Source organism: Mirounga leonina, unplaced genomic scaffold, assembly GCF_011800145.1.
Source record: "Mirounga leonina isolate KUSES-001 unplaced genomic scaffold, KU_Mleo_1.0 Mir_125, whole genome shotgun sequence".
NCBI lineage: Eukaryota > Metazoa > Chordata > Mammalia > Carnivora > Phocidae > Mirounga > Mirounga leonina.
Window position 1 is genome coordinate 6,433,296 of NW_023270305.1, and position 22,403 is coordinate 6,455,698.

The 22,403-nt window shown below is 41.9% G+C and overlaps 1 protein-coding gene and 1 pseudogene across 1 annotated transcript in view; one reads left to right on the forward strand and one right to left on the reverse strand.

Annotated features, from left to right (window-relative positions):
- Positions 1-22,403, forward strand: part of KCNS3 (potassium voltage-gated channel modifier subfamily S member 3) — a 40,524-nt gene that overhangs the window by 6,240 nt on the left and 11,881 nt on the right. Inside the window, exon 2 of the mRNA XM_035000639.1 lies at positions 16,200-16,390. The gene's annotated coding sequence lies outside the window, so the exon portion shown is untranslated. The remainder of the gene's footprint in view (positions 1-16,199; positions 16,391-22,403) is intronic.
- On the reverse strand, positions 2,201-2,459 carry LOC118007613 (annotated as a pseudogene).

The window sequence follows — 22,403 nt, forward strand, 5'->3', positions numbered from 1 at the left end:
AAGTTACTCCAAAGATCAGTTAAGACATTTGCTGTTTCCTTCGGGAATGCGAATTCTGTCCTGTCAAATAATTATGGTGGTGAGATAAAGGAATGCCAGCAGACTAAAATATGGGGCTTGAATATGCCCACATTTTTTTAACTTTCATTCTTTTATGGACTGGTCTGGCTTTCTTAAGCGCTGACTGACATGCCAAGGTGAATCTAAGAGCATTTCCTAGGATTTACTTAAGGTAAAGAATTTCATCGGCCAGAGGGGTGGGAGAACTTGGCACCTAAAGACTGTGGTTGGTTGGTTTGGATTGAGAGGAGATGCCTGGGTTCTGGCAAAAAGTTAGGTCAGCATTCTTGTCTTTGAGGTCAATAAATCAGACCTTCTGGTCAGGGTTTTTCTCGTGGGTTTTTAAGATCCCGGTTTTCTAAGTGTGGTACCTTCATGAGGCTGCTGACATCAAACCTCCTTCTCCCTCCTCCTCTTGGTGATTAGACATCACCTGGCCATGATTTAGCTCTGAGGCTATTTCAGAGTTGAACCTTCTCCTCCTCCAGGCTAAAAGTGTACATGAAAAGTGTCATTATATGACAGTGTCCTCCTGTCTATCTATCTACCTATCATCTTTTTTTAAAAAAAGATTTACTTATTTATTTTAGAGAGAGAGCATGAGCAGAGGGAGGGACAGAAGGAGAGGGAGAGAGAATCTCAAGCAGACTCCCTGCTGACTGTGGAGCCCGCATGGGGCTTGATCTCAGGACCCTGAGATAATGACCTGAGCTGAAATCAAGAGTCAGACGCTCAACCTACTGAGCCACCCAGGTGCCCCTCTATCTATCATCTTTGCCAAAGAGTAAAAAGGTATCAATATTCCCATCTCTTATCATCTCCTTAAATCACAACTCTACAGGGTAGGCTTTCTGGATATGCAAAAATAGGAATCTCGTTGGACGTTCATAAAATGCCTGAGAACTTTACCTTTTATGTAGTTTCCCCAGACTTCTTTTTTTTCTTTTTATTAACATATAATGTATTATTTGTTTCAGGGGTACAGGTCTGTGATTCATCAGTCTTACACAATTCACAGTGCTCACCATAGCACATACCCTCCCCAGTGTCCATCACCCAGCCAGCCCATCCCCCCCACCCCCTCCACTCCAGCAACCCTCAGTTTGTTTCCTGAGATTAAGAGTCTCTTATGGTTTGTCTCAAGACAAACTCTGGACTTCTTGACCTAATTTGTCACTGTGGTACATCTTTGTGGTGATGCACACTGAGTTTTCTCCCAGCGCCCCCAGACTTAAAATGCGGACACTGCAGTGCATTTTGCCTTCTCATTTAGTGTCCTTTATATGGGGCTTTGAAGCAAAGAGGACAGGATGTAGTTGTGTAACGTGGCCCTAAACTCTAATGGGTTTGCTTTTGGCTGTTTTCGACCAGTCACTCCTGTCAGCCACATCATTTAAAAGCACACAAGCAAGCCCTGTTTTACAACCTTTCATTCGTAAGTTAGCGTCAGCAGCTCAGAAATAAATCCTACGGAAGCATTATTAGACACGAGGGTTAGGTTTCAGAATGCGCGCGAATGCAGAGGTAAGTCACAAGGAGTGGGAAGCTAGATGGTTCTTCGTGGAACTCCAGGATTGTGTGGTGTCGAAGGGAGGTGGAGTTCTCTCTGCTGGAAGCAGGGCCCCGATCCACAAGCCACGCACACAGACACATACCCTCCAGGGGACAGAGGTGGTGTGAGCTGCCTCGCCGATTGCATAGAAGTAGACAAACCACAAAGAAGTACCAATTGCGTATAGAGTTTCAGTTTGACAAGAGGCAAAGAGTTTGGCATTTAGATGGTACTGATGGTTGCATATTAGGAATGCATTCAGCACCACTGAACCGTACCCTTAAAAATGGTTAAGATGGTCAATTTTATGTCACGTGTATTTTATCACAATAACAAATTTGGAAAAAGAAAAGAGAAATTGAGATTCCTTTGTTTTGGTCTGATTCTTTCCATGCTTAAACATTATTAAGAACCCCCCCCCCCAGGTCCTGTTAATGGGGGTTATATCTATCAATATGTTTTTTCGGATACTATTCGTTTATTATAAAAGAGAGACATAGAAATTATTTACATGATGAAAGATTTCACAACTTCAGCTGTGAATGGGCAGCTTCACGTGATACCATTACAATAATAATGTGTTTCAGTCTAGTACTTTCTGAGAATGTCACCATCTCTAAATAAGAAATAATCCTTGTCATCTAGAACTACTTTGGTGCCTCCATATTCTGGGAGAAGAATTTTATCTCCAACTTCTGTGCTAACCTCTCCACCCTTTCCTTTAGAGCCCTAACCAACAGCTACTATTGTTGCGTGCGATGCTTTTCCTTGAGATTTTGGCTATACTCCTTTCGACTAGAATTCGGTCAAAGAGGGGAAGAAACTTTCTAAACACCTGTCCTGCCATGACTTCAGCTGCTGCAGTGCATACTCTCATCTATCAATATATATATTAGAAATTAAAATAGTTACATTTTAGGGGTACCTGGCTGGTTCCATTGGCAGAGCATGCAACTCTTGATCTCGGCATTGTAAATTGTAACCTTGACCACGTTGGGTGTAAAGATTACTTAAAAAAAAAAAGATAAAATCTTAAAATAGCTACATTTTGAAGTATTAATTATTAATTCATTTAAAATGACAATATTCTCATTGCATGTTAACATAAATGGCATATTTTTATGAAAAATATCTCTTTTCAAAATAAAAACAATGCAAAGGTGGCATTGTCTTACATTTTTACAAGTGTATTTATTGTCTGGTTTAATGGAAGGCAGTGGGATTCTTAGACTTGCTTCTCTGTTTAGTCTGTGATCTCACACATCATATACTCCCTAGAAAACTCCACTGGACACTTGTGAGAGAATGAAAGTAAACAGGAAAATATCTTAGTTGATTAGGAAAACAATTTTGATCTTATGGGCCCTTTGAAGGGTCTTAGGAATCCCAGGGGTCTCCCGACCACATTTTGAGAACTACCGCTGTAGAATAAATCTGCAGCCAAGTTAATTTTTTGTTATGTTCGACATTTTAGCTCCTTTCATCAAATGTTATCTGAACTTGAACTTTAGCATTTCAATGTGTTGTTTTATCTGTGATTTCAGATGAAAGAACTAGGTGGCTCCTGGAAAAAAAAAACAACATATTTTTCCCCCTGAGCTTATATAACAAACAAGCAGCAAAAAAATTCTGTTTGCACCATTCTATAGTTAATTTTTTCAGAAGCTACGCAGTTGGTCTATTGTGGAACTATTTTGAATTTTGCTTGCTAAACTAACTTGAGTAGGAAACGCAAGACATGGAAAATTTTGAGTGTGAAAATCAGGTAGAGAAAGACATGCTTTCCTCCAGGGTACACAAAGTTTGCTTTTTCAAGTGTACATTCCTGTTTACTGTGGAGTCTGTCCTGAGGTGGTACCCAAAGCTCTCTCCTGGGGCTTGGTCTTGAACTTCACTCTCAGGAGGATACCTCACTCTTCAGAGAATCTCCTTGTCCTCCCTCCCGCTCTATCCCATCTCCTTCTCCCTTGTGTGGAAAACTTGGAAATGGAGGGTGCACTTAGGAAATGAATTGGAAAAAACAGAGGTGTGAGATTTAATGTTAATAAGTCAAATTGAAAGCTTTTTGGCTTGCGTTGTCTGGGGAATCTCATTATTTTATAATTTTGTTTTCATGTGGATGAAGTATGGAATTAGTCACAGCAGGTAGTTCTGGGGAAAGTGTTAAAAAAATTCCTCCCAGGGTGGCTTCTAGGAGCTGGAGGTGGTTGTTTGTGAAGCATAAAAACATTTTTTTCTACCTTCCAAATAATGGAGTAGATGCTGTATGAACAATCATCTTTATTTTATTATATCTTTTAAAATGTTAAATGAAACTTTTTTTTCACCCCATGAAATAGCCACTGTGGCAACTTACTAGAGCAGTGACATTTGGTTCTTTGAGTTCCTTGCAAACATACTGAGGATTTATGATTTGGCATAAGCACTCCGTTACTTCTAGTAGCAATAAGCACTTTTCTACAATCCATTGGAAATGTCGTAACGTGTTGGGCGCTCCCACTGGATAGAGAGAAGCGGTAGCTCGGCGAGAAATCCTCATCCCAGTGTGCTGGAGCCCCCAGGAAGGCACGTATGTGAAGGCAACTCCCAAGTGGCCTTCTTTGCTCCATTCTGAGCAGGAGAATCCTTCTTTTACCTCAAGTAGATCATTCGTTCAGTCATACTTCCCCCCAAATCTCCCGCTTGTTGGCTATGTGTCAGACACTGATATCACTGTGTATCCGCGAGGTTGCTGAGGAATTGGGACCAGGGGTGCCTGGGTGGCTCAGCTGGTTGAGCGTCAGGTCATGATCTCTGGGTCATGAGATGGAGCCCTGCATCGGGCTTATGCTGGGTCTGGAGCCTGCTCAAGATTCTCTCCCTCTTCCTCTGCCCCTCCTCCCTGTCCCCCCACCCCCCTCAAAAAAGAAATTAGGTGGAATCACCAAGGAGATGTGCCTATTTTTTTTTCCTATTTAGCATCAGACGTGTGTGTGTGTGTGTGTGCATGTTCTCACATGTGGTACGCCAAAGCAAGTGTCCTGAAAGAGGTGATCTTTGAGCTGATTTCTTGAAGACAAAAGTGGAATTAACTGGAAAAGAAGGGAACAGAAGGGACGGCCTCAAGGAGTTTTGGGAAGGAGAGTACACTCTGAGATTGGGGATGGAGAGTAATTTTATGGGGTTTAGGCAGAGGGGTTTGGAGTAGATCGGTGGGTGCCGAGACCAGAGAGGCCAGCAGGATGTTCTTGCTGCCTCCCCTGTGGGCTGAACCATATTGAACCTCATGCATAAGTGCTGGATCATAACAATGCCTGCCTCTCTGGGTTGATCTGTGAATTAGAGAAGTTCATCCAGTCAGTCATTATTTTTTGCTGGGCATTAACAATACAAAGATTAAGAAAAAGTAGGCCCTGCCTTTGTGGGGTTCAGTGCGGTGGTGGAGGCTTCCAGGAAATTGTTCTACTGCAGTTCAGCAAGTTAGAAACTCAATGGAGGCAGGCAATGGTAGGTGGGGGCCTGGATTTGGGGCAGGGAGATGTCTGGGGTCAGGGCTTAGTTCTGGAGAATATGATGGAAAATATGAGTCTTGAAGGGCATTCTGAGCAGACAAATGAGTGAGAAGTCAAGGATACTTTGGGAGGATTCCTTATACTTCTAGAGTTTGAATTGGTTGTGGAATGTGGGGATAATGGATGAGGAATCATGATAATGACAGCTAACATTTAATTGAGCATTTACTATGTACTAAGCAAAAAGGGCTTTATTTTTTATTTTATTTTTTTTAAAGATTTTTTTTAATTTATTTTTTGACAGAGAGAGACACAGCAAGAGAGGGAACACAAGCAGGGGGAGTGGGAGAGGGAGAAAAAGCCTTCCCGCTGAGCAGGGAGCCCGATGTGGGGCTCCATCCCAGGACCCCGGGATCATGACCTGAGCCGAAGGTAGATGCCTAACGACTGAGCCACCCAGGGCTTTATTTTTATTATCTCATTTTTAGTCCTCATGACTGCTCTATGTGGCATGTGATATTTAGTATCCATGTTTTACAAATGAAAAAACAAAAACAAACAAAAACAAGGCTCAGAGAACTTAAGTAATTGCCCAAGGTCACACAACTAGTGGGTAGTGAAGATGGGATTCAGACTCAAGGACTCTGGGTCCAGAGTTTATCATGAAGGGCAAGGGAGCTATCAGAGGACCTGGAGCCTGCACATTTTAAGGTAGCTTGAACTTGGCATGGAGAATGAATCTGAAGGTAGGGGATGGAGATAGGTCTAAGGCAGGGAAGACAATTAGAAGTGTATTGTAATAAACCATGGAAAAATACCAAGTGTCTGAATTAAAGCAGAGGCAGGAGGGATGAGGAAAGGAAAGGAATTTGAGAAATGTTTGGGAATAGAGAATGAAGGGAAAATGTAGACACATTTATTTTAAGGTCCCAGTGGGACATTCAAGTGGACTTGTCCAGGAGGCAGTTATCAGAGCCTGAAAGGGAAGGGGGAGATCAGGGCTGGAGATACACATCCGGGCTCTGTAGTGCAACGAAATTCCCAGGGAGAGAAACAGAGGGACAGGAGAAACCCGGGGGGTTGCAGTGACACCCATTTGAGGCTGCAGATTGTCTCCAGTGTACAGATTTGTTTGATTTGGCTCACAATAGCAAAGCATTAAAACCAATAATTGCCAACTTTTAGAAAATTGGGAAAGTTCACATAAAAATAAAATTTGTGGGTGTTCTCGACAAGCTGGGCGATCCGACCACCTGATGTGCACAGATAAGGGACAGCAGTCCCCTTTTGGCAGAGCTGATGCTCTCCAGCTTGTCACAGTGGCCAGATGTCCTCTTTTTTCATTTCAGGCACCCCGTGGCCCCCAAAGGTATTTTATTTTGTGAACCCCCCCCCAGGTTTAAGGTTTGGGAAGATGAAACAGAGTTTCACAGGAAACCAAGAGTGAATAGTCAGACACTTGGCATCAGTGACCCCCAGGGGCTGGGAGGTGGGCAGTGACAAATGCCTTGGACAAGTAAGTCACACGCAGACGAGAAGTGTGCTTTGGGTTTGGTCATCTGGAGGTGCCCTTAGTAAAAATGCTTAATGGAGTGTTAGGGCAAGAATTGCACAAGAAGAAGGAAGGGTGAGTGTAAAAAATGATTTCAAGAAGCTGTGTTGCCAAGAGCAATTGGGGTTGGGAGAGTTTGTTTTGTTACTTTTTAATATGTGAGTGACGTGATCATATCTATATAAGGATGTATGTGATATAAAATAGTACTTTCTTTGTCCTCGACTCACATTTTGTAACTACAAGGAATCCAGTCTTAGCTTTGGTTGTTCTTTTTTATTTTTATTTATTTATTTATTTATTTATTTATTTATTTATTTATTTATTTATTTATTTTTTAAGATTTTATTTATTTATTTGAGAGAGAGAGAATGAGAGAGAGCACATGAGAGGGGGGAGGGTCAGAGAGAGAGAGGCAGACTCCCTGCTGAGCAGGGAGCCCGATGTGGGGCTCGATCCCGGGACTCCAGGATCATGACCTGAGCCGAAGGCAGTCGCTTAACCAACTGAGCCACCCAGGCGCCCAGCTTTGGTTGTTCTTATTCAAACAGAGCGCTCCAGGGGCTGGAATGGAATGAGGTTCCTTGGTGTGCAGGCAGCCCTGCCAAATTCGGACCTTCCCAGTGTTAGGTGCCTTTTTGCTGGTTTGAGCAACGGTGCCTTCAAATGGGCGACAGTACATTTCAGCAGCAGCAGGTCAGGTTGAGCAGGGTCCATGCAGCGACTTACTACCTGCATTTACTCCTGTGGTTGTACACTGCCCGTTTCCTTCTACCGCTTGCCAGGTGGGATCTGTGTGATCTTATCAGCGAGCGTCACTTCTATTTCAAGCTGGGCGAGTGGGCCTTTTACTGGTTGGATGCCACGTACCAGTTTTCCCGTTTACTTTTTTGTGTTTGTTTTATGACATAATTTGGTCTAATAACTTATTGTGTGTGTGTGAGAATTTGTCTATTTTTCTTTGTGGGTTTTTTTTTTAAAGATTTTATTTATTTATTTGACAGAGAGAGACAGCAAGAGAGGGAACACAAGCAGGGGGAGTGGGAGAGGGAGAAGCAGGCTTCCTGCGGAGCAGGGGGCCCGATGTGGGGCTCGATGTGGGGCTCGATCCCAGGACCCTGGGATCATGACCTCAGCCGAGGGCAGACACTTAACGACTGAGCCACCCAGGCGCCCCTTGTTTATCTTGTCTTTGATGAGAACTCTTTTTATTAAGGAAAAAAATGCATCTCCCTCTGCAGTGGCTGATAAATAAGCTACCTTTCTTCTGTGGTGACCACAATTTCACAGGCACATTTACCGTGATTTTTCTTTTCTCCCAGGAATACAATGAGCAGGGGAGGCTTTAGAATTCAACATGGAATGGAAGCAGCCACAGCCAAGCTATGTGACAAATGTTACCCTGCTAATTAATTCAGCAAATAACTTTTAAGAACCTACTGTGTGTCAGACTAGGTTGTAGCCACTTGGGATATGGTGGAGCTCATGTCTGAGTGGGGAAATAAATAATAAATATGATAAAAAAATAAAGTACATGTCTCTAAGTATATTTTAGGGAGTGATAAATGCTAAGGAGAAAAAATAAAGCAAGGAGTGGGGCATGGGAGTTTCACTGCGGGGTATTTTAGATAGGATAACCATGAATGGCTTCATTTGGAAGCTATCATTTGAGTCCAGGCCTGAAGAGAATGGGGAAGCAAGCCATGCAGTCCCCTATGGATAGGGCATTCCAGGCATGGGGATCAGCCAGTGCAAAGGCCCTGAGGCAGGAATGATGAAGGAATAGCAGGGACACCAGTATGCTAGTTGGGAATGAAAGAGAGAGAGGAGAAGGAGATTAAATCAGGTAAGTAAAGTGAGAGGAAGGGAGTTTTGCTTTGAGGAAGATGGAAGCCCCTGAAGAGTTGAACACAGGGGTGACATGGCGTGACTTATATTTTAACAGGATCTCTAGCTAATGGATTCTTAACCCTTTTGTGCCATGGACCCCTTTGGAAGTCTGGGGGAGCCTATGGACCCCTTTTCAGAACAGTGTTGTTAACTACAAAATACAAGAGCCACAGTATATAAAGGAATCCAACTGTATGGAAATATATCGTTATCAAAATACTTAAACCAACTTACGATTTAGTGATATATGTGCTTCTTCATCAACTCCTTAAGGACGATCTAGCAATAGGTCTGTAACTACTGTGATTTCAAAGAAACAATGAACTTACGTGATTATTTTCTGAGACCTGGAATGAGTGTGCTCTGATATAAAATTACCCGGAATTTCTTATGGGGTGAAGTCACGGGTACTGCTTTTTACTGCCCTGGGCCACTGCCTGCATTTTTATTAGGAGGAATTACTAAATTTTGGTTAGAGATTAGTGAAAAGCAAGACTTTGATTTTCTAAATCAATTGATTTAGATCATCTAAATTCAAGGACCTCCTGAATTCTCCCTACTGAGCTCTGCTTTCCTGCACTGTGAGGGGGAGGTGCAAGAGAGAAGGGGGGTAATTCATGAGATGTTGCCCACATTTCTGTCCTTGCCACTCTCTGCACTTTGTAGGCAGTGCTGGAATTCACCGTTTGGCATCTTAGGTCACCAGTGCCTGGTGGATTGCTGTACCTAAAGCCAGCCTCTAATTTCCAGATGTTCTGGAAACAGCGATAACTCTGAGAGGTTTTTTATGACTCTCTGATGGTTCCTTGTGGCTAAATAGTTCAGGAGACTTGAGTTATGGTCCTGGTTTCAGCAGATTCTCTGTATGGCCACCTGCAATCTGTTCTTTCCTAAAGCTATTGCTCACTCACCCCTTATAAGCAACTGTAAGCTCTGAGGGCAGGACCCACATTGTCTTTTGTACTCTGTAGTTCCCAGGACAGTGCCTGCCACAGAGCAGACGTGAATGAGCAGCAGAAGCGTATGATTCTACAGATGACAAAGGAGCCCGTCAGTGGAGGGTCCTGTCTCACCCAAATCCATACGTTCACTTAAGTGTCTATCCTGCTCCCCCTTCCCCTCCCCAAGTACTGACCAAGGCTGCTTTTGATCTTTTATTTTTTCCAAAAAGAAATGACTATTTATTTATTTATTTATTTGACACAGAGAGAGAGAGATAGAGAGCACAAGCAGGGGGAGCATCAGGCAGCGGGAGAGGGAGAAGCAGGCTCCCTGCTGAGCAGGGAGCCCAACATGGGGCTTGATTCCCCATGGGGGAATCCCAAGGGGGATCATGACCTGAGCCGAAGGCAGACACTTAACCGACTGAGGCACCCAGGGGCCCAAGACGACTATTTACATAAGTGTTTCATAATACTTGCAAAGAAAATCACACAATGTTGAGAGGTACAGAGTAGAAAGCAAAAATCACCCCGAATTCTAGCATCCAGAGAGAATGCATTTAACATTGTTGTGTATATTCTTAGAGATTATTCTTTATCCCTTTGTAAAGTTAGACCTCTTTTATAAAGATCAGATCATGCCATATGTTGTACTATAATTATTTTCTCTTTTTACTTAGCATATTGTGATGATCTTTTCATTAATCTATAGGTAGTAGAGCATTGTGCTTAAGAGAATGGCTTTAGAGCATTATTGTTTAAATTCAAACCATGAGGTTGACCCTGGAGAGTTAATTTCTCTGTTTACCAGTTTCTCCATCTGTAAAATGAATCCTGTAAAAATACTACTTGTTCAAGTGTTGTGAGGGTTAGGTGGGTTCGGACATGCAAACACCCAGAGGTATTGAAACACCTGATTCAGGATACGGGAGCTCTTCCTATGATTTAGTGTTTTTAATGGCCACAGAATATCCCATTACATGGCTACCTCCTGATCTAACTGACTGTTTTCCTATTGATGGACATTTAGGTTGCCTTTGACTTTTTATTCTTATGAATAACTACCAATGCCATGAACATCCTTGGATACCCATCCTTGCACACTTGTCTAATTTATTCCCTCAGGACACAGACTCTCTGATGTGAAACCGCAACTTTGTAATACACTTTGTTACAATGACCTCCAAAAGGTTTCCTTTTGCCTGGGTTTCCATCACTATTACCATGGCATGATAGGGTTTTTTTTTTCCTCTACTCTCTAAAATTGCTTGCTCTCACTTGTTCTTTTAATCACTGTGCTAGTTCAGACACTTGATGCATCAGCCATGAAAGACACTGGGATAGATGAGACTGAGCCCAGGGTCTATGGCCCCTGGGTGGGCTGATTTGCCTGCCTGTGTCCTGGCTGTAGTCTGAGCCCCTGATTCCAGCCAGTTCTGCTATAGGGGGTTCCTGCAAGGGGGAGGGAGCCAGGGCAGTTCCTTTCTGGGGCTGGTGGGATAGTGGCAGCCATATGGACCACTCAGGATGGTCCCAGAGCCCTGCCATCATGTGGGGATGACCATGCTGGGGTCAGTGGCTGCGATGTTTCACTCCCTCTTATGAGGTGCCCACCCTTCCACAGGGCTTTTCCTCGCTTTCCTTTCCGAAGATTGCCTTTGGAGGTGACTCAGTGACTCAGCAGTAGCCTGCTGTCTCCCTCTGTTCCCCAGGGAGGGTTGTCTAGGAACACAGAACCCGAGGAGAGGCAAGTGGTGTTTAGTTACCCGTGCTTCAAACCTTAGGGATTTCTGGAGATGGTATTACATTTACTCATTCTGGATAGCCAAGAGAAGTATAATTTATATTAACTTTTGAAATATAATTTAGAAGCTTTGCTTTTGAGGGCACTTACTTGTTTCCTCCCCAAAGACCAGAACTTCCATACATTTATTTTTAATCCCTGAGTGTATTAGACCCTGAGAAGTTTTCATTTTCTTCTGGGGACAGAGCAAATTTTTTTTTAAAGGTCATTGTTAATTCAAGGATTTCTCATATGTCTTAAAATTTGGTAATTTGGAAAACGAAGTAATTCAGGGATATTCTTAGTAGTCTACTGTAGGAATCAACTGGGAGGTGGTGTATTCTTCTGATTGCTTTGGGTTATAGGATTTAAATATAAGTACAAATTTTCTGGCACCCTATATCTAATTATGGCAGTCTGATTGTGAGATTTTAATTTTATTTAAGCAAAACCTCAGACTACAACTCTCATTAGTTAATCAAAATAGAAGTAGGGTCGAATTTCACCTTTTGTTATTATTCCTATTATTTCATTACTCTTAGATTTTATTGAAAATTAGTCTGTGATTGATAAATAGGGGTAAGACTACAAAACTGACATGTATTTGCATTTTTCTTGGGACATCAGTGAATTTCCACAAGATTGGAGCTTGGTCAGGGGTGGGTGTGGTCAGCAGGAGGACCCCTACCTACAGATAGCTGTAGTAAGACATCTTTCAAACTGTATGTGTGCATTGCCCTGTGTGCATCCTGGCACCAAAAATGTTAGCAAATATCAGATAGATTCTCAGAGAAAATCACTAACCTTTACTCAAGACTCCAATTACCTGAAGCATGCTTCGAGTCTCAACAAAAGGTTAACCTGCCTTTTATCTTTCCTCACTTGCAAAGTTTTGCTTGTCTGACACCAGAAATGCCATGACTGAATTCTAGAACAGGTTTCCAGGGGAATATCCCCGGCCCCTGTCAGCAGATGAGGTCTGATTGCAATCTGCCATTCTGAGCCTTCTGAACTTCCAGATTCCAAATCTGAGTATCTGATTATCTGAGATCTTTTTACTCTACTTTAGAGCAGTCGTTCACAACTGGGGATGGTTTTGCTCTCTGGGGGACATTTGGCAACTTTGGTTGTCATGACCTTAGGGGACAGGGAGGAGAAGTGCTTGTGAGTTGAGGCCAGGGATGCTGCTAACTGTCCTGCAGTACATCGCACAGCCCCCCGCAAGAGGATTACCTGGCCTCAAAATGTCAATAGTGCTGAGGCTGAGAAACTCTTCTGTAGAGGTTGTCAAGGTCAGGGTGTCTCCAGGGAAGCTGGCTGGCTGTCAGGATGGTGCTTAAATGTGCTATTTACCTGGTGACCTTATCCCAGGTCAGGGTCACGCTCTCTGGCAGCCTGGCAACTTCAGAAACTCACTTTCAGGTGTCCTAGAGTTGATCAGACTCTAGCAGATTGACTCTCATAGAAACTTACAGAAAATGGAGTTAATAAACCTCTTCCTCCCTTATTATGTTCCATGGATAAATATATCTCATGGACAGAGTGGACATGCTCGCGTGCTCTCTTTTGCTTCAGGCAGTCTAGAATCAGAACAAGGAGAGGTTTTTGGGTATCTAATGATACCTGAAACTCTAGGTGTAGACACTTAAAACTCCACTCGAGATGTCCCCATCGGGGCTGGACGATGCTGCCTCTTCAGGGTGAGACCTCCTTTGGAAAGTGGTGGGATGGGTCTTGGGCAACCAACTTTGATCTTTTACACTTTCCGCCTCTGCTTCCCTTGACCAACTGCCTTTCATTATCCATATTAATTCTTTTAATTAATTTACTCTTTAGTCTTGTTGCCTTGGGGGAGAGGAATTGGTTCAATAAAAATGTGTCAAGCACCATTGTATAACAGGTATAATGAATATGAAGACTGATATTATAACACTGTCCCTAGCTGGAGGCTTCTCAGTCCAGTGGGTAGACGGAGGTGACAAATTTCAGAAGAATATGAGCAGGGCAGTAACAGGTACACTCAGGATTCTGTGCAAGTACATAAGACCCAGATCTATGCAGCAGTGGCCCTCCAAGTGTCTGCTTTGATCTCTCAGACACTGATTTTATAGTTTAATTTCTGGAGAGCAACCTTAGTCCTGTGAATCTGAGTCCTGGGAGATGGACATCAGGAGTTATTATTACCCCTGTGTACTATCTGCTTGTCCATTTGATTTTCCTCGTTCTGTTCCAAGATTGGATGTCAGCTCTCTGGATGATGAAAGAGTCCAATAGGCCACTTAATCTTCACCCTCTCCCTCTCGATAATGGAGCCGGTCATTCTGTACATTTGTGAATGCTGTCGTCAACCCACCAGGAAATATAGCCAAGCTGGAGTGTTCATTGCAAGGATGCTGCAGAGGGCCTCCCTTTTTATTGTGCAGAGAATTCTACAGAGGCTAGCCATACTTGGGTGAACCTGATGTGTTTTGCCACGATCCTGCTGAATCACTCAGCAAAGTCAGAAACCTGCTTAGGTGCTAAATTGCAAACGATACCGTCTTCTTTTGAACAGTTACATGCTGATGGGGTGGTGGGAACATAGAGAATGGAACCATGTGGTGGGATTGTTAAGCAGGAAGGGGAGACTGTGTTGGATGCACACATTTTTCTTTCCCAAAGTCTGCTGGTTTGGGGCATGTTCTGCTCACTTCTCCCAGTCCTTAACTTTCCCCGACAACTAATTTTTTTCTTCAGTAATTCATATAGTCATATCAAATATAATTCATATAGTCACATCAGGCAGACTTACCTCAGTTTGAGTCCTGGCTCTGGCATTCACTGGGTTTGGAACTTTGGACAAATTGCTTCCCTGAGCCTTGATGTCCTATCAAATGGGAATCACAGTTAACATTTTTTTGAGGATAGAGGTGATGTGTGTGAAACTCCTGGAAGGTTCGGGCATGTTGTAGGGACTCAGAAAATGCTGGTTATTATTTTACATGGAAAGGTCACCCTTAGAATGTGAATGCTCTAGGAGGGGTGTGAATTGACATAAATTCACACTGAGAGCTATTGACTTATTGACTGGTATTGTATCTTTTCCAAAAATCTAGTTTTTTGGACAGGAGTCTTGGTGATGGAAAATGAGGCAGAACACTGACATTCTGAGTTTGGAGGGAGACAGAGAAAAAAAGGCAGCCTGGGAGGTTATTAATTCATCAGACATTGATGGAGGGCCCACAGTTTCTGTAAAAAAGACACACTTAGCTCCCCTCTCAGTCTGTCCCTGGGCCAGTCCTTCTGTGATGAGCCAGTGCCCAACAATGCTTGGGGGTTCTTAGAAGTGCCAAATAGCCTAAGTACTTTGTTAATTTTTTTCTTCAATAATTAATATAGTCATATCAAAGCTGTTTGCAGTTAATTAATTATCTCCCAGCGAGATTAATCTTACTTTCCCTTAACATGTGCTACATTGGGAAAGGAAGACTGTATGTGTGTGCTGTACCCTTGAAAAAAAGCACGGCGCATTTCTGCATTTCGGTGGCACACAAATATTTAAGACTGACCCAGTGATGAGTTGCTGGGAGGTTGTGGAGGAGGAGGAGAAGGAGGAGGACTTTAGCTCCTGAATTGATTTTATTTATCCTTGTTGAGATTACTCTACCTTTTCTGCTAAGAGTCCTGTCTCAGAAATTCACTTCGAGTAGAGCTGCATTTTTTTTTTTTTCTTTCTGGATCTTTCCTTGTTATCTTTATTAGAGGTGAAAATGCACTGAAGGATTTCTTTGGCCATTATTGGGACCGGTGTGTTCCTGCTTTTCTCTGTCTCCATTGCCCCCTTGGTGTTGGTAGGATACCATTCCTTGTTTATTACATTTGGTCCTGGGCCTGGGAGCTCCTGAGGTGGGGTGGAGGGGGCAGGCACTGTGTCTTGTTTGCAATCCCAATGCCTAGGATAATTCCAGGCAGATCCTAAGCTATAATGATTGTTTGTTTAATGACTGATGTAGCGGAAGGCACTTCTTTCATTTTTATTCTGAAGCACGGAATCAATCTTTTCTTCTTCCTCTTCACCCACCCCTGGCCCCCTTTAAGACCTAGCAGTGATTGGAAAACATGAAAATCAGTGGATGGATGCTTAGATACTAATATAAATCTATGGGGAGGCATCAACATGAGGCAAGGCTTACCTTGTTGGGAACTGGAAATTTTTTTGCTTTCTTTAATTTATTCAGAGAGAGACATGTAAATTTGTCCTTTTGTTTTGGTACAAGCTTAACGCCCCCATACACAGTACACACACATCCGTAGACAGCACACGTTTAACCAGAGGACTCTGATCTAGCATGCATAGTCATTTCTGATCTGTGAAATACAACAATGGACAAATAAAGCAAAATCGAATTTGGCCAGCCTTTGAAACCTATTTTCAAATTAGAGCAGCAGTGTTAATTCTATTAGGGCAGTCACACTCAGAACTTGGTCTCTGAAATGGATGAAAATATATTCATTTAGAAGCTTTTAAGTATATCCTTGATAAATTAGCCAGGAAAATAATGCTCCTAGAAGAAACTGTGTGGGAGGTGAATGACTACAGTCCTAATTCTAGTGCCTCATTTTAGCTTCGGATGTTTTGTTGGCCTTGGGGTCAGTGGAGATGTCCCAAGTGTCCACTATAGTCAAAACCTGAGGGTCCTTAAGCCTGAGAGTGATGGCGAGTCAGGTCCTGGGGCCGTGATGTCTCCCTATCCCTGTGTCCAGTGAGAGTGATGGTTCCATGGCCCGAGGAAGGGTGTGTGTGGAGAAGAACACCCCCTCCCTGAGATGAGATGGGGCTCTAAGAGATGGGTCTAATCAGTAAAGTGCCCAGATCACTGATTCTGAGTTAGAACGTCTTGAGTGTGTTTCTTCCTTGGAGCTAAAACTTGACCTCTGGCTTTTTCTGCAGGTGAGAGTGATTTCCCAGTGGTTGCTTTGGACCATTCAACCAGGAAACAGGATTCTTCTCTTCTTTTTGGCCCTAAATGCCCATGTGTACCACACATACCCGTGAGGGAAGAAGGGCGGAGCTTCGTGGATGGTGATGGACATTCCACTGGACAGGATGAGGGCAGAGAGTGTGCCATCGACACCACAGGGGTAAGAGATGCCACTGATCTTTCCCCTGGCCCCATTATTAACCAGAGGGAGGGGAGAACAAGCCTTACAGCGTAGTGACAGAAATGAAGGTTGCACACCAGGGAGACTATTCTGATTAAAATTCACTGGCAGTTGGGGCAGTGAAAGAGGAAGGTGAGAAAGCCAGCCTGGAAGGATTAGGTTGGATTCTTTTGGGGGATGCGCCAAGCCAGCTTTGGAAGAATCAAGTAGCCCACACTGCCCACTCCCCCTTCTGATATTTATGGCCCAAACTGGAGGAAGTAACAACTACTGTTACTGTGATAAGATTCTGTGTTGAGTCCGTTTAAGTCAGTCTGGTTTAAAATGGGCTGTGGAGCTGGGTTGGTGAAGTCTGGCTCAGGTCACGGATTGAGGGCTTCTCGGAAGTACCTGGCCTGGAGACACATTTTGTTTGAGCCACGTAATGTTGAAAACATGTTTGATCAATTCCAATTAAACTTGAGATACCCCACATAAAAATCAGGATTTCCAGGTCTCCTGGAGCACCATGAGATACATGCGTCCTGGCTCTCTGTTCCCACAAAGGACTCTGGTGCTCAGCGGCCTGTGCCTCCGGATGGTTCGCCACAGTCCCAACCAACCCACTTTATCTGTTTAACTTACTTGTTTGCCCCCTGGAGGCATTTCATTTCACCTTGTCTGGTCTAGATCATTCCGCTAGCTCTTGGACAAAAAGAGTGATAGCCTTTTAATTCTTCCGGATCAAAGTGAGTATCTTTCACTAGATTAGGGGCAGAAATTAGCATACGGGGCTGAGACTATAGAGGTGGTAATACACGATTCCTTCCATGCTTTGGGTGTAGGGACAGCACCTGTGGGGGCCGGGTGAGGAGAACTGGGAAAACATTATAATATCTTGTGGTGGGTGCTAACATAATTGTGCACCCACATACGGGGCTGTTGGGAGAGGGTGAGAGGGGTTAGGATGCGGGTGGGGGGAGCTGTTAATTTGGCCCAGGTGCATTCAGATTCTCCCAAACGCCCCTGGACACCAATACGAGCATGTGCTTGTTCCTCCACATGAGGTTCCTCCATGTAAGGTGACTCCTGATGGGGTACCTCCTGCAGAGTTAAGGCTCCCCTCTTGTGGCCCATCTACTTCTTTTCCTGTTTCAGGTCCATCCGTGATTCTTTGTTTTTTACCAATAAGACGGATTTCTGGCCTCAGTAAAGCACTCAGCCTTCCGAGCGGCCTCTGCTTGGAGATGAGCTATATGAATGAGAGGCTTCCTGGAGTTTCATGTATTCTATAGGCTGGCGCTGGGCATGACCTTCTAGATATCTCATAAGCAGCCCTTCATTTCCTAGAATTGCACTATTTTAGCTGCTCCAGCAACATCTCCATTTCTAAACCACACGGGGTGGGCTATGCAGTGACGCTGGTATTTCACCGTGCTCTCTGCTCTTCTCTGCCCAGTACTGATGACCAATTTTCTGTTCCTTATGTGTTACCCACCCTGGTGCACGGGGAGCTTGCTGTAAGAGAAGGTCAGGGAAGGTGCCTGGTGGGAACACCTCCACCCATAGGTGTGGACTGACTTTAGATTTCTAATTCTGTTTACATCTGCTTGTTTTTATTTGGAATATCCTCACATGCCATGGGTGGAAATAGAATTTAGCATGATGCTCCCCCTTTTAAAAACATGAGTGATTTCTCTTTTAAATTTAATGGGATAAAATGCAGCTCTCAGAATATCCCAAAAAGGTGGCAGTATTAATTCTGAAAAATGCCCTATTTTTTTTTTCTAATTTGATGGAAGGATTAATGTAGATTTTGGGCAGAAGGAATCTAGGCTTTTGTCTACATTTATGGAATTGATTGAAAAAAGTGATTCTGCCCAATCAAAATACCGACTTGTATTTGTTATGCTCTTGTTACTTTTCTGAGCAAAGCAAGAGTATCAGCAAAGTCACTCATGCACATGTGTGCATGTATATTTGTCAGCCTTGAAAAGACAGTTCTGAGAGTATTTTTTTAAGTGAGTTTGAGAGCGGAAAGCAAAAAGAGAGGGAAGAGGACTAAGAAGAGGTGAGTAAGAGGTTAATGGCTTCGAAAAGCCTTTTACAGGGTGGTATTCGGAGAGAAGTAGATCAATGCAGTTTTTCTTTTAAGCTGCCGGTGCGTATCTTGGATTTTTGACATCTTTTTCTTTCTTTTCAATACTGTAAACACCAAGAGGCCCAAGGTGGCCAAATACAGTATATAATGTTCTCACCATGAGTAATTTGGGTTGATAGTGGGCTGGGGGAGTGGCACAGTGAGCTGATGCTTTTCTTGAGGAAAAGAATGAATATAGTATTTGGGTTTTCAACTTTGTGGCCAAATGCCTTTTGTACTCCTGGATGTGCCTGATTTGAGACCCCCATGTATCTTCGTCATACTTATACCAAATCCCCTACTAAAGAGTATAGCACTCTTTAATGAGGATGATGAAAAACTAGGTAAATTCAAAGATCAGCCAGTCCTTCCTCCTTCCCACTTAAAAAAATAAATTAAGTACTCATATTCGAGGCATAGTGGAAAGAGTCTGCTGCATAAAATCTGGATAATGTTGGGCAAACTCTGTGCCTCAGGTGTCCCTATTTGCAAGGTGGGGTATAAGATCTATCACTTAGGACGGTTAGGGAATTAAAGGAAATTATTCATTCATTCAGTGATGCTTCCTCATTGCGTCCTAGTGCCCGGGTACTGCACAGGCTGCTGGGAATTCAAGGGTGAACAAGAGTGTCTATTAAAGCACTTAACTATGGTGCATGGCCCAAAAAGGTGCTTAGTAAATTTTTCTTGAAACATTTTTGATGGAGAATTTTAACATGGACAAAAATAGGGAGAATAATACATTAAACCCATCACCCAGCTGCAACAATGATCAATTCATGGCCATATCTTGTATGAGCAAGATACACCTCTCCCACCTCCCCCAACCCTCCACTTCCCAGCTCTGTTACCTGTCCCCCCAGGGATTATTTTGAAATGAATCCCAAATGTGGTATAATTTTATATTTTAGTATCCATCTTTAAAAGATAAGGGTTCTTTTAAAAAGTGTAATTCCAATACCATCAGCACATTGAAACCTTAACAATAATTCTTTTATATTATCAAGTATCTCGTTGATACTCAAACATCCTTTTTTTTCAGGTATATATTTTTTTAAGCATTTGGCTAGTTAAAATCAGGATTCATACAAAGCCCACACATTGGATCTATTTGATACATCGCTTATCTGGTCTGTGCTGTCTGTCCAGTACAGTTTCCCACAGATTTTGCTGAGTCATGTTACTTTGAAATCTCTATCTGATTTCAAATGGCAGATCTAGACTCTCAATAAAATTCAGGACTGATTGTTGGTTGTTGTTGAGATACTGCAGAACTGTGTATATACTTCCATCAAGAGGCACCCTGTGTCTTGTTTCTTTCTGTTACTTCAGGTTCGGGTATTGTTATTCTGATGTAGCTGTCATAAAGTGCCCCATCAGCTTTTTATTTGGGTTTTAGCAGCCTAGATCCATTATTCCATGATGACTTGCAAAATTGTGAGATTTTAATTCTATCATTCCTTCTTCGGTAGCTGGGATCCTTTTTTAAATAACAGTTTTATTGAGATATACTTCACTTATGATAAAATTTACCTTTCTAAAATGCATAATTTGGTGGTTCTCAGTATATTCTAAGGTTATACAGCTATCTAATTCCAGAACATTCTTATGACCCCTGAAAGAAATACATACCTACTGTCAGTCACTCCCTATTCTCTCTTCCTCCCAGCCCCTAGCAACCACCAATCTACTTTCTGTCTCTATGGGTTTGCCTATTCTGGATGTTTCATATAAACGGAATCATACAATATGTGGCCTTTTTTGGTCTAGCTTCTTTCATTAGAATAATGTTTTCCAAGTTCATCCATGTTGTAGTATCAGTACTTCATTCCTTTCTATGGCCAAATAAGATTCCATCGAATGGATACACCATTTTGTTTATCCATTCCTCAATTAATGGACATGAATATTTGGGTTGTTTTCCCTCTTTGACTATTATGAATAATGCTGCTATGAACATTAATGTGTATGTTTTGTTTGAACATATGTTTTCAGTTCTCTTGGACATATACTTCTAAGTGGAATTGTTGGATCATATACTTCTAAGTGGAATTGTTGGATCATATGTTTAACTTTTCCAGAAATGGGCTAAATTGTTTTCCAGCATGGTTGCACCATTTTACATTACCCCTGGTAATGCATGAGGTTTCCAATTTCTGCATATCCTCACAAACACTTGCATTATAGTAAAATGCTTATATTATTATTACTTTTTGATTTTAGCCATCCTACTAGTGTGGTTTATCTCGTGTTTTTGATTGTCATTTTCCCTAATGACAAATGATGTTCCATCTCTTCATGGACTTTTTGGCCATTTGTATGTCATTAGGGAGATGTCTGTTGAAACCCTTTGCCCATTTTTAAGTAAGTTATTTGTCTTTTTATTGTTGAGTTGTAAGAGTTCTTTATTCTGGATACTAGATCATTATCAGATAAATGATTTGCAAATGTTTTCTCCCATCATGTGGGTTTCTCCCATCATGTCCCACATGATGGGACAACAAGGATACTTGTCCTTTGACCTGATAATGTTCTTTGAAGCAAAAATTTTTAATTTTGATTAAGTGAGTTTATCTATTTTTCCTTTTATTGTATTGTGATTTTGGTGCATATCTAAGAAGTCATTTTAATCCAAGGTCACAAAAATTTATGCCTGTGTTTTCTTATGCATGTTTTATAGTTTTGGCACCTGTATTTAGGTCTCTTGATTCACTGATAAATTAATTTTTGTATATGATATGAGATGGGCATCCACTCTTATTCTTTTGCATGTGGCTATCCAAGTTTCCCAATACCCTTTATCGGAAAGATTGTTCTTTCCCTATTGAATTGTCTTGACGTCCTTGTTGAAAATCAGTTGACCATAGATATGGACTTATTTCTGTATTCTTAATTCTGTTCCCTTGACCTGTCTATCCTACACCAACCCTATCCTGTCTTGATTACTGTAGCTTTGTAGCAAGTTTTGAAATCATGAAGTATGAGTCTTCTGACTTTGTTCTTTTTCAAGATTGTTTGGCTATTCTGGGTCTCTTGCACTTCCGTATGAATTTTAGAATCAGCTTGTCAATTTCTGAAAAGAAAAAGGCAGCTAATATTTGGATAGGAATTATGTTGAATCTATAGATTAATTTGGGGAGTCCTGCTATTTGGGGTTGTGTTTACATTTACTTATGTCTTCTTTAATTTCTTTCAACAGTATTTGGTAGTTTTGGCACAAATTGGTACCACTTTTGTTAAATTTATTTTTAAATATTAATTTTTGTTGCTATTGTAAATGGAATTGTTTTTTCAATTTCATATTTCTGTTTTCTCATGGCTAATGTATAGAAATATAATTGATTTTTGTATATTGATTTCATATTCTGCAACAATGCTGAATTTATTTATTAGTTCTAATAATTTTTGTGTGTGTATGTATTCCATAGGATTTTCTATATATGTGATCATGCCATCTGCAAATAGAGATACTATTTTTGGGCTCAGTTGCTGGGTACATCTGTATTTATAATTTTTATGTTTACTTGACTGATGGACTGTTTTATTTTTATATGGTATGGTATCAGTATGCCACTCCTGCTCTCTGATTACTGTTTTCATGCTTTTACTTTCAAACTGTGTTTTTAAATCTAAATATATATTTTCTAGTGTACCATTTTAGTTGTTTCTGTTACTATTATTTTTGAGTTATTGGAATATTTTTATAAAGAAAAATTTTTTTTGTCTTTTTTTTTTATTCTTATGTTAATCCCCATACATTACATCATCAGTTTTAGATGAAGTGTTCCATGATTCATTGTTTGTGCATAACACCCAGTGCTCCATGCAGAATGTGCCCTCCTCAATACCCACCACCAGGCTAACCCATCCTCC